This window comes from Macrobrachium rosenbergii, chromosome 56, assembly GCF_040412425.1.
Source record: "Macrobrachium rosenbergii isolate ZJJX-2024 chromosome 56, ASM4041242v1, whole genome shotgun sequence".
NCBI classification, from domain to species: domain Eukaryota; kingdom Metazoa; phylum Arthropoda; class Malacostraca; order Decapoda; family Palaemonidae; genus Macrobrachium; species Macrobrachium rosenbergii.
Window position 1 is genome coordinate 54,901,236 of NC_089796.1, and position 17,936 is coordinate 54,919,171.

The following is a 17,936-nucleotide window of genomic DNA, read 5'->3' on the forward strand; positions in this document are numbered from 1 at the left end:
AAAGGTTTTTGCAGTTGAATTTTAGAATAGATCTGCATTTCTTGAAACCAAACCTGAAGAGCAGGCAATCAGTGAGGACTCATTTAAATTCAAGAATGTATATCAGTCTGTTGAAAAATAAGTATTGAGATATGAGGTAACAAGATGTAAAACCTTTGATATCGGATGAGACTTGGGATACAATTAGGAATTAACAAAGTAAAAAACTACATTTAAAAAAATTTCGGTAAGGAGATGAAGAAAAAGTAGACCGTTCTAAGACTTAGTGTAGGTAGTGAAGTTAAACGAAAATCGGGAAGATATAAGAGAGAATAAAGAAGCTCAGGAAGTTGACAAAGTCATGTATCCAAGGACTGGATTTAAGGTAGCCCACAGAACTGATAATGAAAAAAGGAAAAAAGGGAGAATATTTCAGTGAATAAAGTACAAGTCAATAATATCAACAGAAGAAGAAGCACAACATTGGGTAGAATATTTTGTGGGGTCATGAATAAAAGATATGACGAAGCCCTGAATGTGCTTATGAAAGAGTTCAAAGTTTTTGAATTGGAATCAGTGACAAAGAAACGTAGGAGACCGGAAACACCGGCCTGTGATGAAGTCACAGCAGAGACGATTTTAGCTGAAAGTGAAATGACACATTGTATACTAATTACACTGTTCTGCATAATATGGAATGAAGAAACAAAGCCTAGTGATTGCAAATTGAAGTCGTAGGAAAGTTACCAAAGAAAGGTGACCTGACTGAATATGGCAACTATAGAGGCATTGCACTTACACTGGTTGTAATAAAAATATTCGGTATGCGAAAGAAACTGATAAAAAACTTAAATATGAACAGGGTAGTTTTAGAAAATGCAAGAGATGCACAAATCAGATATTTGTGTAAAGGACATTTTGTGCCGAGTATATAGAATTTAAAATCCCCTCTGTTGCTTTCGGTTTTTCGAGAGGGCTTCCTCAGACCAATAGTGTGGAAGATCTTGTGTCACTGTGGTATTCCCATTAAGTTTGGGGAGTTGGTAATGAAGAAATTGGTTTGAGACAGGAGAGAAGGCTTAGAATGGTGTAACGATAGAAAGCTGACAGACTGCTAATAGAATAAAAAAAGCTTTAAAAAGCTTACTTAATAGAATGCATCATATATCTAAAGAGATAGGACTCAAGTGAATCAAAGAAAAACTGAAGCAATTAGGACTGAGTATCCTTAAAGGGATGAAGTAACATTAAATGGAGGATGGATTAATAAAGTTGAATCTTCCTAACACTTAGGGACAGCAATATGTAGTACAAGTTCTTCCTAATTACTGAAAAACTAAAAAATGCCAGTCAAACAATGGACAGACTCAATAAGCTTAGAAAATCAAATTTGAAAGTAAAAATATACAAAATTTTAGTATGATATGTATTGCAGTGAAGGTATGAATCATGATATAACAGTGGAACTGTATCTAAAAGGTTTTGTCAATTCTCGAATTGACAAAACCTTTTAGGAGTCATATGGCATGGTGGAAGTAGAAATGACACCATAGGGGAAATTTCGAGGTACCATATGTAGGGAGAAGGAAATGGTCTAGATGTGTCCTTCAAACACATTTATGATGATAGTACATGATAGTGTCAGCTGGGCTTCTGTGGGCACCAGGAGAGTTGAAAGGCCCAAACCTATTTGGATGAGCACTGTTAGAAGGAAGTCTAGACCAGAGATCAGTGAAAATTTCTGGAGGATCAAGTTGATGAGAGGAATAAATTCTTTTGTGCATAGGATAGGGGAATGGGGAGAGCATATGAATTATAGTGGCATTTGCTCAGTACGCAAATGTTGGTGTGTGGTAGGATTATATTTCTTGAGTATTGGGAAATAATATGATTGGGAGAGAACTTTATGAATGTAGATAAGTAAGATGTGTTGATGACTGTCTGGATCAAGTTTTATTATGAAGCAGTTGTAAAATGGAAAAATTATATGGGCATTCTTGTACCGACCTGTAAAAGCCGTTGGTGTCGTGATGCAGAGTCTCTTGAGAATATATGGGATAGAAAGTAAGTTTTTGAGTTAAAGTAAGGAGACATGAGAAGGAATTGCTGAGTGCTTGAGTGGTGTTTAAAATCTAAAGTTTATAGTGTATGAGTGGACGTTTAAAGTCTCATATCTGCGTCATATTTTTATTAAGGAAGTGATTCAGGAAATCGGTCATGATGTTGTGTGGATTAGGTCATATTTTGTGATGATAGGGTGCTAGATGGTGATAGTGATAGTGAACAGAAACTAAAGAGTTTGGTAAAAGAGCTTCCAAGTGTTTTTAGGAGAAGAACGTTTAAAGTTGATCTTAGCAAGAGGGTATACAGAAACCAGGAAAAAATAAATGTCAGCATGGGTGGAGGAAGAATGGAACTGGTGGATTTGTATTGGCATTTGGAAATAAATGCAACTGATGATGATAGGATGATAAAAGGGGCGAGTCACAAAAAATTTCTGCTGCTATTCCTTTTAAAGAGAGATATGAAATAACTTTCGTCTCCACAGTTGAACCGAAAAATAACGATGATGAGAAATTGTGATAGATTGATTTTCTTCAACTAAGAAACCATTCCGTAAACGGGCTTTATATTTTTATGCATTTTAAGTGAAGAATAGAAGTGCAGTTCTCCTCAAGCTTACGAACCAAAGTTATTATCCTTTACAATATACGTAAATCCAGCAATACTGCCCCAAAGGATAATTTCCAGGAAAACGGGCGTCCATGTTGTAATGCAAATGGGAGAATTGACCCTCACATTTGCAGAACGATTAAACCATTGCAGGTGCTAGCATCGTTTCTCTGCATTTCGTGTTATTGGCAGTTTTTACGATTATAGTAAATTAGTGATTTGTTGTTTAAATACTTACTTTTATCTCACTTGTGTTGTGCTTTCATGTTTCCCTACCACAGAAAATTATTTATTTAGTAAAAACCTAAAGGACAGACATATTTCAATATCGTTTTATCGAAGATGACTTATGTTACTGTTAGTGATTGCCCGTCCAGAACGCTAATTTGACCAAGTGAATAATGATTTAAAAATTGTTAAAAGGTTCTTTTAAAGATAGTATTCCTGTAAGAATGTTACCGTCATTTCCGTCGCAAATAAATGTTTAACTTATGAACCTTTTAACATGATGGGAACAAACGGTAGAGTAATCGGCCGCTTAAGCATTTGGCGACAGAAATGAAGGTAATAACTGCAAGAATGACTTAAAAAAAAACATGAAAATGATAGAAGAACCAACCCAAACTTAACCCTCCCCTTATCGATAGAAAGCTATGTTTTTTGGTTTTGAAAAAAAAAATAGTGAATGGTGCCAGTAATTAATGTAAATGCGAAAAACACAAGAAAAGCAGCTGAAAAATATATTATGGTTCATATATGTCATCACTACTTGATAATTATAGTCACACCATAACCTTATCTTCCCTAACCTATGACGACCTTCTTGTCTGACACCAGTCCCCTCTCAGTCTTGGTTGAAAATGAAGCAGTGGTACTTACTTTTATGCATCTTAAGCTAACCTCCTTTAAGCTTAACAAAGGTAATGTTCTTGTAAATACAAGTGGCACATTTCATCCAGGTCATCCCTCTTGCCGATTTTATTTTAAATGGATTTTCAACGTGATGCCCCTTTCTAGTCCAGGCCCGAAGAAAATTATAGAAAAGTAAGGGAAAGTGGGCAGGAATATACCCCTGGTGTTCATTGGTACAATGTTTCTGGCCAATTATTTTCACATTATATGTTTACGATATGTGGTTTAGCCTTGAAAACAAACCTATTTCTTTGCACTTGATCCCGTCTTTTATTTAAATCTTGATGTTGATCTTTTAGTAGAGATTTAGCTAAAATCGGCAAAATTTCAACTTACGTGGAATAAAATTAACCTCTCAACGAAACACAAACTATAATGTTGGCAGTTCGAGGCCACTGGACCCCGCCTCCTCCGCCCAGATCTTTTCATTGACTGTTTCTTTAACAACATGCAACTCATTTAAGATTCTATGCGTCAGTCTAGACTGCCAATTCATCTTAGAGAATCATGTCCTGTCTTATCACATCTTCAATGGAGAAAGAAAAAATGGTATACTGAGATAGTCTGTAAAGATTTCTGGAGTGCTTTCTCTCCAAAGGAATGTTTTAACTCTTTTCTGCGATGTTTTGCTGTTATTCCCTTGTTTGGTCATCAACAGCCGATTGCATCCCAACTTGTAGGACAAAAAACTCTAGTTCTGTTAAATTTCTTAATCCTGACTTGATATTAGTTTCGGACATTGTTGTTCAATTAGCTCATTTTGCGTTCTGTATAAAATATTTCATCCCTTGCATTTAGATTTTCCCGAGCTATACCATCAGCCATGTAGTACCAGATATGCAATTAATTCTAACAGTTTTTCCATATCTTCAGTGACCATTGTTGAATGGTCTTGCCAGTCCTCTAACTGAATCGTTGGAAGTATTAAAGTTCAAACTTGTGCAGATGCTTATTTGTTGAGCTTGCTTGTTATTTATCCTATATTGTTTTTCTTTATTTCGTAGAGTATTCTTCACTTCTTAATTTCCTTTTATGAACTGGCTGCTTTACGTATTTGGGGTCCTAGGCTTGTAGCTTTCTGCTGTTCCAAGCATGGTTGCAGCATGATCAACCTGACCTGGAGGCACGAAGGAGCCACAAAACTTATGCACTCATGTCATCAAGACTGACTATCGTAATTTTCGATTAGGAATTCTTCTCTGTGGGGCGAACATTCTTGCCTTTTGTTGGTCATCATTTTTATATTTGACAAACGATACTCACCTTTTTACGGATTTATAATGAAGTAAGTCCTTGTAATTAACCATTCAGAAATACTCTGTTACGAAACCACAAGTTTAAATTACAACAATTTCGCGTCCAAAAATATCACGATTTGCTCGTCACAGAGAAGCCATGGTGATTAGTTTTCATTTTAATTTAGGAGCGATTCTATGATGCAAATAATCTTTGGGAGTCGGTGGTTCTTTAATTACTGCCGTTCTCATTAAATGAAAGAGTCCTTCATCGGGTGATGAAGTAGCTTTGATTTCCCGGCACGCGACCTCTCTCATAGTGTCATTTCATGCATTGCTCCATGGGAGTTCATTATCTCAAAATTTGATCCATTTACGTGTGGATGAAATTCCTCCACAGCTTCAGTGTATTGAGTTTACTAATTAAACATGATGCCTTCGGTCACTGGAATTTCACAGCCTGATGGGGAAAAATTTTGTACCTTAAAAGACGTTAGTTTTATTTTACTCAGTTTCTTTGATGTTTTCATTAAAGTTTGTAATAAAAAAAGTAGCTATTGTTTATGCGGGAAGTGGGCGTTGTTTCTGTTGTTGATATATCAGCGAAAGAGCCATAGACTAAAAAACAATTTTTGGGATTTTATAGGGACAACGATTTTTTCTTATTCAAAACTTTTAAGCAATCAAAGGCTATTTGTGGATGGCGTTAAGACCCATAATATACTACTGAAATGTTGATGTTTTTCAAGGCAAAATAATTCTTAATATCCAGTTTTAGGCTCATCAAAGACCAACTATTAAACATTAAAGCTTATGCAAATTATCGATTCTTAGAAATTTTTGTTTTTCTCAGGCCTTTTTTTTTTTTTGAAATAAGAAAGTGTTGGCTCAGATTGAAATTTATTCTCATGACAGCCATCAAATTTCAAGTGGTGTAATGTCTATTTTTTTATGGTCTTTATTCTAATATTTTACTTTTTTATTAAATTGCAGGTGAGCAACAGATGTTTCATGACTTTCCACAAAATATTGCAGGAGTATTTACAAAGGTTATTTTGATCATGTTCATATTTATTTTCTTGTATTTATTGTGAGAAATAAGAGTCAGTAATGATTTAAGTAGTAAACAGTTCTTCATCTCATAGTTAATGACAGTTCGAAATTGATACCAATAGGATATTACAAGGTTTAGAAAATGATACCATCCAGATAATACTGTACAAGATTTACTTCTTGTAAAAGGTTACCTTACAAAAATAGACCTGGTCGTGTAAATTGATATAAAAAAAAGTACCTAAAATGTTTTTCTTTTCATAACTTGATGCAGCTAAAGTCTAGCCAAACTGAAATTGTGAAGAACATTTCGAGCATAATGTTAGCAACAGCCGAAATTTATGCACTGGCACACTGTTCGGGTTAAAACCCGAACAGTGCTGGGAAGACAAAAACCTACTTATTGTTTTTATTGCTCATAATAATATGATAAATATAAATTGTCGTAATGCACTATCTTCCTTCGCTAGAGGTGTTTGTGCTTCATATGAGAAATAAATAGGAACTCGTTTGAGGGATCAGCATACTTAGCAAGACGTTTGATATTCCCATTAACGAACAGTAAAATCCATAAAATTTTTTTAATACGTTAATTTTTTATACAGAGCTTCCGAGAGCCTACTCAGCTCTCATTATCAATCTAGAGAGTTTTAAACTAGAACTTTATTTCCAATGAAAAAAACAAAAAAGGCTAGAGAAAAATTGATTGTTCAGCTAATTTTTTTTTTGTTGACAGAGTCCACCGCTCTTTGCAGCTAGGCCCCTCCCACTGCGTGCCAGTGATTGGCTAGCTCTCGAGAGGGTAATGACGTCACACTAATTAACAGTCCAAATGAGTACCAGTACCAGTTTGGCTGGTTCGGTAATGTTGAGTTCCATGCACGAATGATGAAACCACAGATTTGAGTTTCCGGAGTTGTGAAGCAGGCTATTAATATCTCCGATAAAAGATGTATTAAGTTATATATATAATATCATTAGAAGTTCTAACCTTGGATCATTCTATCTGTGCATCTTTTTTTTTCTATCATGCTCAACCTAAATACACAAGCATCTCCTTTTTTTTTTTTTCTTTTAAATTGGTGTTGGCCTACATAAGCGGTTCTTCATAGACCACATCAACTGAAGTGAAGCATAGTCTTATGCAGCCAGTTCCGATAATAGGGAATTAATTCATAATGTTCCTATCATTGGGAGATTAAGCCTGCATATAAAATTCTTATATTTTGAAGCAATGACAGGGCATAGGCCTACACGTCAATTTCTTATATCTTGAGGCGATGACAGAGCATAGGCGTACATGTCAGTTTTTTATATTTTGAGTCAATGACAGGGCAAAGGTCTATACATCAATTTTTGTTTATTCTGAGGCAATGGCAGGCCATAGGCATACTTATACGCCACTTATACCACAGAGAGTAAAAGTAAAACTTTTGAGCATGTAGCCGATGGCAAACATACTACTCCATATATGAGACATAAGTTACTTATTGGTGGTAAATAACACCCCCCGCCCCCCTAAGAAAAAGATATTTGTAGAATAAATCAATTTAAGGAGGTTTTAATAAGTGCTTTATTCATAATCTTCGAATGGTAAGATGCGTTGTCCATGATGATAGAGAATTACTTGGGATATTTGGTAAAAGTTGATTCCCAAACCATGATTGGAAACATTCGTGAGTCGTAGAATCGTGATCATCTCCTTTGGTTCCAGTTTTAGATTTGAACATGAGTGCCCCTGGTATAAACCCATTATCTCCACCAGCATGAACAATAATGAACCTTGTCCCTTCTCCTGTCTTTAATTTTGAACCCATAGATCCGTCCTTTACTGTCCAACACTTGGCAACACGTTCATTTTGATTAACCCAAGTTTCATCCAAATATATCTCTGGTCGTGGATTGCTTTGCTTCCTATTACTTTTGATTAACCTTAGGAATTTATTTCTAGCAGCAACCACATCCCGTCTTTCCATTAGGAAATATCTACCACTTCGTACCTTTCTGAATAGGAACCCGAGCTGTTTAACAATCCTTTTCAGTGAGCTAAGGCTCCCCGGGAAGTTGATGGGTGGTTCCTTTACCCTATCCAGTACCGCGTTCGTTGTTGGAAGCTCGCCTCTTTCATAAAATGAAAGGATTTCCTTACGTATGTAGTCTTTATCAAAATTGTCTAATTTCCCTAAAACTGGGAATTGTACTCTCCTGACCGGGGGAGATTTTATGCCGCCATCTATAGATTGCTTTTTGATACTGTAAATGGACTTCACTAGTCTCCCGTGACTTCAGATGTCATAGCAATCAACTCAGTCCACACATTTCTGGGTTCTGTCTTCGGAAATACATAGTATGTTCAAGATCACTGCTCTTGTTCGGCTCGTTTGTCTGCGAGTAGCCCATGATTCATTTGATTTTGGGTGCATTCTTGTAGATTAGCCTTGCTGGACAAAAAGATAGATGACTGTCAATAAATCTTTCCCTCTCTCTCTCTCTCTCTCGGTTGTTATAAGAATATTCTAGCGCAGACTGTATTCATAAAGTTCTCAAATACTTTTTATTCAAACAAATTACTAAATTTCAATTAACAGTAGTAACAGATAATTCTTTACGCTAATGTTTTATGAATATGTCTATATTTACTTTGAAATGTTAGGTCCCATATGAAAAGTGTTCTGAGACACAAGAAACATAACAGTAACAACAAAAACAAGACTAACCACAACAAAAACAACCACAGTAAAACGGCTGAATATAAGACAGACCTATAATCCAAACGTCATAAACTGCGTAAACCAACAAAAAGACATTAGACATTATCTGTATACATCATTTTTTTATGATTCTGTTATTTGAAAAGGAGATAATGTCCTTAAGAAATTTCTCAGCAAATTATATCCAGTGTGATTCGGATAGCCCATCATACTGTAATAACTTTGAGCTAAACATAGACCTATTTATTGCCGAGTTTCAACAATTCAGAGAGAGGCCGTGTCTTAACAGAACATTCTTTTTCAATGATTTTATTTTTATTAATTACGAAGCAAATCGATCATTCTTATATTTATATTACAGCTATGTATGTTTATATCTAAAAGTATAAAGTTTTAATCACTTAAATCAATTCCAACACTGTACTCAGTACACGATTATTGGAAGTGGTAGCTGCCAAGAAACCTTCCATTATTAAAAATTACTACGTGAACAATAATGTAGGTATATCAGTCTGTTACCTAAGATTTATTAAAGGGTGAACAAAACTTGTCTTACCTTCATACAGACGATTAATAAGTTAAATATGAAGGTTCATAGACATACAGAAAGAATGTAGTGCATCGAGTGGAAGAAATCCTTGTCGTCTGCAGTTGCGTTGCCATAATCAGTTGGTTGTCAGTTTGCGCGTAAACTCCGGTGATACTTGTGAATGTCTTTTTTTTTTTTTACAGAATTACATTCAACAATGTAAACATTAATGTGTAAAAGGCGCAGGGTGGTTAATAAAACAATATATTTTCGAATGAAATTTTATTCATAACGAATATGTTTTAAGAATATCAATGAACATACGAACGTTGAACCTACCGTAAGTTGGTGTCCTGAGCTGGTTTTGTAGAGCGCTTGTCATCCCACCGAATGTGTGAACGATTGCAATGAAATATATTTTATAATTAGTAAAATGTAGTCAAATTTCCTAAAATCAGTATGAAATACCAGTCTGCACAGCTCCCCCAAGACAGTCTTTGTGTTTAAATTTAGAATGGTGCACATGCTTGATAATATCAGACGGTAATCACCATTGCCCTGTAATTCAAGTGCACCTATTCAAACGCAGACATTCCCTTTGTCATCTCCGTGGTCAGGTGAACCTCAGTCGCGATAAACTCATTGTAGCATCGCGAAACACTGCTGACTTCATTCATATTTTCCTATTTTTTTTTCCATTTCCAGGAAGGTGTGTATTATGATTTTATTTAAGGGGATAATATAACGTTTCCTTTAGATAATTAACAGAACTTAATTTAGCTCGGTAAAACAACCATTGCTAAATTAATGAAGATGAGAAGAACCACAGATTAACCAATTTTCCGAAACCATCGCCAACCAATCAGCTTCAAAGAGTGGTCGTGACGTAATAGTGGGCAGGGCTTAGCTGCAAAGAGCGGTGGACTTTGCTATAGTAGTAATAACCATGATGCCTTCGAAGCGTTTTCATTATTCACTGAAGGTACACCAGCGCAAGGCCTTGATTTTCTTAGGTTGGTAGGACGCGTTAAGCAATACTGGATAGGTGTTTGAAAAATACGTATCAGAGGCCACACTGTTAACCACAAACTCTGTTCCCTTTATTACGTCAGTGAATTTCTCTTCTTGAGTAAAAGGTTTGTTACCCTTCATAGCTGGCCCTATGTTAATGGCTGTCCCTTCATCAATTCTGATCCCTATTAATATTCTTGAATGAAACTTTTTCACAGTGCCCATGTACTGCATCAGTACTTTCCCATGTGTGTTTTACTAAGTCATTATTTATGGAAAGAAATAGTGTATTCGTTTGTGTTCATTGTGTCGGGTTAGCAATCCAGAGCCTGAAATATTTTAAGTTATAGTCCTTACTTGGTACTTCGTACAAATTTTCGTCATGTATAATATTTTCAGCTTTATGATGGCCTTGTATTTGGAATTAAAAGCTAAATTTATCTTCCCACTGGCAAAGCTATGAAAATATATTCTATCTTAAGCCAGTCAAGGTGATAGGGCAGTGATACAAATAACTTATTCTTATCAGATCTATTTTTTCAAGTTTCCTTGCTTTACTAAAAGCTCTCTCAATGGAGTATTTCGGGCAAAACAGTTCGGTGAGAACGTAAAAGTTCCACGAATCAAGAAAAAGTTTTAATGGCGCAAACTTTTCAAAAACACATCGGACGAGAATGATAAAGAGTAAGTCATTGTTATCGTGGGCCTACCGATCTGATTTGCTTAAAACAGACACAGCCCTACCAACGTGTAGATAAATTTAGCCCTGAATTACAATATCACCTTTGTAAATAGCATTCTTTTCGTCAGAGTATATTATGCCTAATAAATATTGCGGTACGTCGCATGTTAGGGGAACGGGAAGGGATTCTGAAACCAATAACGCGAGACAAACACCAGGGATCTAATGACGAGAGGACTGTAGTTGCACAAATTGTTGGCAAGGAAGTCTTTGAATGCACTGTCAAAATCGCAAGATGTTACAGAAATGTAGAGACATGAACATTACGAGGTTTGTTGAATGTACTTTGTTTTTTAGAACCTCCACATTTTTTGGGAGTGGATCTCTTTTCTAGATTAAGCAGCGTCAACCTAGGCGTTTAGTAAAAGTAAACGCTTTAATGGATTGATTTAACCTGCGAAATTAATAATTTCTTAATCCATCTCATTAGGTAGTATCTTTTTGGTTGCTGTTGTTGTTGTCATTGTTTTAGATTAAACTGGTCTTATGCCATCCCGTAAGCCTTTGTACAAAGGTTGGAGGAGGAGGTTGTTGGAACCGCACAGATAGTTTGCTAAAAGTTCGTTGTCTTTTATTAAGAGTTTAATATCACTGGTATTTTAGAAAGATGCTTATTCGTTAATTATTTAGGTTACTTTTGGAATTTCGTGATAAAATATTTTTACACAAGAAATATAACAGGACTAAAATTTTAAGAAAATTATGTGAAAAGTTACAATAAAAATTACGTAAATGTTATAACAGCTAAACAGATTCCTAGATAGTTGTGCATAGATGAGGTTAGTGATAATTGACATATATATTTATGAAATATACCCTAATCAACATACATACAGTATACAGACATACATGCACTTACATTAGATTAGAATAATAATATGTTAAAGAGTAAAACCATCATAAAGCATCTACATGAATTTAACAATAAATTCTTATTTACTGAAACTTAAGTGAATTCGGTTACAACTTTGTTATTTCATCCATTAATTTCCTGGAAATAAGAGAAATAGAAATTTTCTAAATCAAAAGGCAAACCCAGAACATTTGCAATTTCTGCAACTCAAATTTGACAGTTCCTTTGCCAGATTTAGACTTTTATTTTCCCATGATGATGACATTTCAATATTATTTACACAGTTTTTATTTCCAAAAAAATTCTTTTGCCGTTTCATTCATTTTTATCGCTCTGTTAACTGAACCTGTCCATGAATTGTTTCATAATGACAACACATATGACTCAAGATATACATACTTTGGAAAACTGTGGTCTATAAAACTCTCTGCAGTCTTTAAACCTCACATCTGCAATCTTTAAACCTCACATCTGTCAGACAAGCAAACCAACATGCTAGAAAGACTGAGCGTGTAATAGAGAATCATCATCCTAATCGTGAGTTAGTTTATTAAGGAAAGAAGAAAAAGGTACCAGCTGTAATCTCCTCTGTAATAGTCTTGTGTTAAGTTTTGATTCCATAAGATAACAGACTTTCCAAAAAATAAAAAAAATATTTAAAACTTTGCTTGATTCAGTCTATACTCTGTTACCGTGCAAATCATACACTGAATTTTTGTTTAACCGGTTCCAGTAGTTTAAGTTTTCAAAGAAACTACAAATCCATTTTGAAATAGGTAAAAACCTTTACTACCTGAGACCTTCAATATTTTTACCATCTGTACCTAGCAATTAAGAATTTCACCTTGATTTTACAAATTTAGCAAATATACTCTACATTTCTGGACAAATTTTTTTTTTCTGTTAAGAGGTACTGGTGAACTGAGTAAGTCAAGTCAGGAAGCTGATGGGGAATTGAATTGACTTTCTCCTCTCGGTGTTGTTCCCGAGATAAATCTTTATTGTTAAAACATTTCAGTGATTTGGCAGTTGTTTATAATTGTCGTACAGCTAGTTTACATTCATACTCTGAGGCCCATTGGCGTTTGTATGCTATTCTGAGTTTGCATGATGTTCCTGACAACTTTTCCTTATTCAAAAATTTCTTGCATATCTGCTGAGAAGAAAACCACTGTCACTTAACCGAAATCCCTGATTAAGGAAATTATTCATTATTAGTTCCACGAGATGCAGAGAATCGGCCAGACACAAATACCGTGAACCGAGGCAGCTGTCTTTTCAAATGATGATTAATGCATATCAATGCTTAAATAAGTCACAGGGTAAAATTTGCAGGACTCAGGTTATCAACAGTAGCTGTTAAATGAAGGTCTGACGTCATAATCCGTGGTGAGGCCTTGGGTGAGGTCGCCCAGAGCGGTAGAGGACATTGGGTCACTGATGAGTTGACCTTGTATCAAGGGGCAGTGTCTCCAGAAGACAGTTCATCACCACCTGCAGTGTGGGGTTGGTGGGTCCCGAAAGTAGAGAAAAATCATCAAACTGTCTATAGGTTTCTTAATTTTCCAGTTAGAGTGAAGGACGGTGGCACAAAGCAGTTGGACTGTAGAACCAATACTAATGCAAAAGGTGGGATGGAATAGAAAATTTAGGCCAAAGGCCAGCTCTGGGACCTATGAGGTCATTCAGCCCTGAAAGGGAAGTTGAGAGTACAAAGGTTTTAAAAGTGTAACAGGAGGCAAACCTCACAGTAGCACTATGAAATAACTATTAAGGGATGGTGGAAATTAAGATAGAAGAAAGAGAATATAAATGGAGGTATAGTAAAATGAATGAAAAGGGTTGCAGCTAGGGGTCGAAGGGATGCTGCAATGAACCTTAAGTAATGCCTACAGTGCACCACATGAGATGCAGTTACAGCACTACCCCCTATGGGGAATGCAAAAGGTGTATTTTTGGGAATAAATTAACTTCCCTAATTTTGACAGTATCTCTCTCTCTCTCTCTCTCTCTCTCTCTCTCTCTCTCTCTCTCTCTCTCTCTCTCTCTCTCAGTTATAGCTCTGGTCTGATTACTTTTGTTTTCTTCTCCAAGTGGAGTAGGTAGGGGTTAATGTCTCGGTAGGACTTCCAATCTTTAGGTTAGTTCACATAACTTTTCTTAACTTGTATACGGTTCCAAGCGTTTTTTACTCGTCATTGTATTCTGGATGCAATTTACATACTTGAAGCATACACGCTTGTGCACACACACACACATATATATGTGTGTGTGTGTGTGTATGGTTATAAAATTGAGAATTTAATCGTTTATTGTACAGTCATCCTATCTACATTGATTCAGTGTTTTTTCGGATTGTTATGCTGACTTAAGGTCAGTTTAATATAGCAGCTATAAAAAATTCTGGTAAATGTGATATCACACACAGAATGGAAGTAGTAGACTTTTATAATTAAACTGGAGGAAATGTTTTGAATGATGGTAGGATGAGAGAAAAGGTTAGTCACAGATCTGTAGGACACTGGAAGTGTATATGGAATCCAAGGTTGGAATGTATTAAGGAGTTCTTCAACCATCTCTCCTCAGTGGACCGAACTGTGGATGTTGAAGACAATTGAAAAACAAATGATGCGAGATTCAGGTCTAAATTATGTACATAATTCAAGGTGAGAAATGTAGAGATATTTCGGTGTGGTAAAAATGTTAGCTTATGTGAAAGGCTGGATGAAATTTGTTTAGGAATGGTTTGGCCATATGGGAAGAATTTAACAAATATTTTCAGTGCTTTATACGTTACTATAATTAATATGTATATTTTTTAAACTTTGAAGATGGTGCAAAAATATAAATAGACAAAGAAAACAAAAACCGAAAATGGTACAAAAATATAAATAGATGTAAAGAAAACAAAAACCAAAGAGCGTAGTATGTTCATCCCATCTCAGATAATATTATTACTAATAAAATGATATAAGCAATACCCGACATAACATATTCATGGTTTCCTGTATTTCACAGAAGTTTTTTACTTCACATACTTATGTATACATACATACATACATACATACATACATACATACATACATACATACCACACACACACACATATATATATATATATATATATATATATCAGAAAATATGTGTGACGAAATTAACTATTTCAAAGTTAAAGAAAGTTGGGATGTAATGGAACATTTGTATATAGTTATAGGGATAAATGGGTTGATGTTTGTATATATTGTATATAATACTTGTTTTTTTTTTTCTTTTTTTTTGTCTCGTGTTCCATTTTGAGTGAATTAGAATGGGAGAAGTAAAACAGCACCTTTAGTTCTTGGCAAGGTGTTGGCGTGATTGCTGCGATTAGAGGAGTTTAGTCAAAGCAGAAGTTCAAAAGACTTAATAGCTCAAGGAAACAGTTAAATCAGTTGCAAAGAGAGTAATAAGAAATGAGTAATAGTTTTGAAACAATGAGACGTTCTTTTGAATGATTTGTCAGTTTCAGTAGAAGGTTTGAAAAAGATCTTGATGTGACAATTGCATTCCTTACGATCAACGTACCGTTCTTAATGTTGAGAAGAAACTGATTCTCTAGGGACAAGTGAAATGCAAGTTAAAGCAATTATTGCTGCAGCAGATGGTCGTGTGTATGGTGACATGTTGCCTTTAGGATACTTAGAAAATGTTCTAAGGAATTCCGCTTATCTACATGGAGCAAAGTATTGTTCACGGGAGGAGATTTGTATTTATATTATAATGTTTGAGGTGAGATTGTCTGATCGGGGATTGATAGTATACGTTCTGTTAGTACGATGAAGCCTTTTTGTTAGTTTGTTATTAGACCTTTTCCGAGTGCTTTTTGGACTTAGTAGTGATATGGAGGGATTAGAGATCATGTCATTTTGGGGAGATCAATATCAGGGTTTGGGAGTTGATTATAAGACAGGTTGTACCTTGGTTAGGAGAAGTATGTGTGTGACAGTAATGTTTCCAGTTGCGAGTTGTGTCTGTGGGTGGTTGTGAATTGTCTTTAGTTCATAGACAGACTCCGACTGAATGTGACTTTGTACAGTTTCCACGTAGATAGCACATGATCACCACCAGAACTCTAACTGCCTTGTATTGCAAAGAGTGCCCCATCACGACGATGTGCCAGAATAACCAGACGACGACGTTCGTGCTTCGTGGGTCCAAGCTGTTCGACTCGTCCTGCAGAATCCTGTCTACGGACTTTCTCGTACTTAGCCGTGCTGTGTTCAACGTTCGAGAGATAATCATGCGTCGTATGCATAACAATCACGATATAATTTCAGTGCCTTCGACAGAGATACCGGTGACTGTCCCGCCGATGGAAGAGATCGAGGATACGTTCATGGTCGAGTACCGTGAATATTTGTTGCCGGCTGTCTTAATGATTTTAGTGTCATTTTCTGATAGTTCTTATTATGGGATAGTAAAGCTCATTTGTGCTTGTAAGACTTCACGCAAGTGCTCTAAGACAATATCCCCAGTAGATGTGCAAGTACGTCATGAGGGCAGTATCTAAGCTGTAGTTCAGTAGACATTGCTAATTGAGCATAAGCCCTATCTGTTATATTTTATACATATGCTTTGTTTTGGTTTGCCGTTAAGGAGCAAGACGCTCTTATGGAATTTGGCCGAGCACTATTTCAGAAAATATGGCCGCCTTAACATTAAGTACAGAGTGTGATGGAAGAATTTTTTTGGTTGCGAGATGGTACTGTGAAGCCGTCAGTTGCAGAATCCTTGTATTCAGCAAATAGTTGATCATCTCAGCAGTTAATGTGATGAACGCGATGTTGGCCGGATCATATGACCAGAGTCGCTATGCGCGTACAAGAGTTCGTGTGTTATAGAATCTCGATTTTTGTGTCTAATTCTGCCCCAAAAATTAGTTCAGTCGTTCATTAGCAGACCTAGAGAACGAGATCGTAGAAGACGTATCTTTGAGTGTGGCGAGCTCTTAGAATTGGCAGAATAAGGTACAGTTCAGACTCTTCGTTTTTCTTTGTGAATTGTGGATTTATGGTCTTTTACCCATATTTCAAGACATTTTTGAATTTATGTTTTTTTTTACCATATTTCAAGACATTTTGATTTTATTATTGGGAAGTGGATGTAGCATTTTACCATTTCAATATTCTATTTTATTGTGTTCTATATTTTACCAGTATGCTATTTACTCATGCATTTAGACTTTCATTATTATGTTTTGCACTTGTATATTTTTGAGGATTATCTGTGTTTAATTTTTTCGACAGATGTCATGGTTGTGGTTGTGATGACTTTGTGGGCAATAACATGATGTTATCATGTTAGTGTGATCATAGAAAAGACCAGTTGCAAACCTTTGCAATGTCTAGTCTTTTATGTGGGAGACTTGAGACTAGACTTTACAAAGTCTATAATGGAATATGTGAAATTTTTGAATTTGCAGGCTATTATCCATAATCAGATTTTTAGTTGGACTGAGACTAAATCTTGAGTTAGATGTTTTCTTATTGACAATTTCATTTATGATGCATTTTTAATCTTTGCTTTGTTTGTTCATTACTTGTTAGGTTGCTAAATAATAAATCTATTTTTGGTAGGAAAGATTGAGTTTTCCCTTATACGACCCATTTCGTTTTCTTTAGTGTGGAATGAGAGAGAAAATCCATGCGAGAACGAAAGAGATCTTTGTGAGTGAGAGAGAGTGGAAAGCCGCGAGAGAGAGGGAGAAAAAGACTCGCTGTTAAAGAGAGAGAGAACAGGGCTGGACTCCCACCGCCTCTGAAGACAGACCAGATTAGTATGCTGCATGTGTTCCTACGGAATAATATTCTTAACTGTTTCAAACAGTTGTAACATATATATATATATATATATATATATATATATATATATATATATATATATATATATATAAATGTATGTAATAAAAATTTCTGTGAAATAGTGGAAACCATGAAATGTTATATCAGGTATTATCCATATTATTGTATTAATGTCCAGTATTATTTGAAGGGTGAATATAATACGCTCTTTGGTTTTTCGTTTCTTTACTTCCGCTTATATTTTTGTTTTGTTGCACTTTTCAAAGTTTAAGCAAATATGAATACTAAGTGTATAACTGATAATATTTCTGCTGTAATTCTCTGAGTTGATTTAAATTTCACTTTCGTTTTACCAGCCCAGCTGTTGGTAACTGACGACCCAATAAAGTCTATCTGGT